This window comes from Branchiostoma floridae, chromosome 5 (assembly GCF_000003815.2).
Source record: "Branchiostoma floridae strain S238N-H82 chromosome 5, Bfl_VNyyK, whole genome shotgun sequence".
Lineage (NCBI taxonomy): Eukaryota > Metazoa > Chordata > Leptocardii > Amphioxiformes > Branchiostomatidae > Branchiostoma > Branchiostoma floridae.
In genome coordinates, this window is record NC_049983.1 from 5,035,816 (window position 1) to 5,036,580 (window position 765).

General features: G+C 43.3%; 1 protein-coding gene across 1 annotated transcript in view; it reads left to right on the forward strand.

The window, feature by feature from the left end:
• Positions 1 to 6: 6 nt before the first annotated feature.
• The window catches only part of LOC118415420 (centromere protein P-like), a 22,982-nt gene continuing 22,223 nt past the window's right edge, over positions 7 to 765 (forward strand). Inside the window, exon 1 of the mRNA XM_035820031.1 lies at positions 7 to 54. The gene's annotated coding sequence lies outside the window, so the exon portion shown is untranslated. The remainder of the gene's footprint in view (positions 55 to 765) is intronic.

Genomic DNA, 765 nt, shown 5'->3' on the forward strand with positions numbered 1-765 from the left:
GGCTGCCGAGGAGATCAAACTGAAACTAGGTCTTGTACAACAGACCATCAAGGAGTAAGTACAACTTGTCTCTGTCTCGATCGCCCTATCTACAACGTTATCTGATGTTGCCGTCGTCCAGTTACACGTAACGAAGACTCCGTAGCTAGTACAACAACAACTATAACTTAGGATTAAATAGCAACACACTTGTCCCAGCAGAAAGGAATGCTTTGTACAGTGTGCAGTCCATGGTAGATTTACATGGGGACCAAGTCTATTGTGATGGTCCAGTTCCATTTAACAAGTAAACATAATGAATCGACATCTTTGTTCACAGTGCACGGGGAAGTCGGGTTGTTAACGGGTTGGTAACGTAATTATGTAAGATTTGTGTCGGATTTTCACATACAGATTTTCCGACGTTGGATCCGACAGAAATCCAGAAATCAGGCCAAATCAATGGCGCCCGCCCATTGTTTTCCCGCGGATCCCGTCAGCCTTCCGATACGTGCCCGATAGATGTCGGAAATGTGTCGGTTTTCACGCACCGACTGGAGGTCACTTGAGGTCATGATAGGCGTCAGGCCCTGATTAACAGGATAATGTAGGAATATCTCGATATCAGTAAACGAGCTACAGAGTTGATACTGTTTTGTTGATTACCATACATATTTCTTTTAACGTTACATTTTTTTAAACCAGGGAAATTAATAATTTTACAGTGCCCGCTTTTTTAACCACTGTCACTTTCGGTGGCTAGTTGACCAGTGCATTATGTTGATC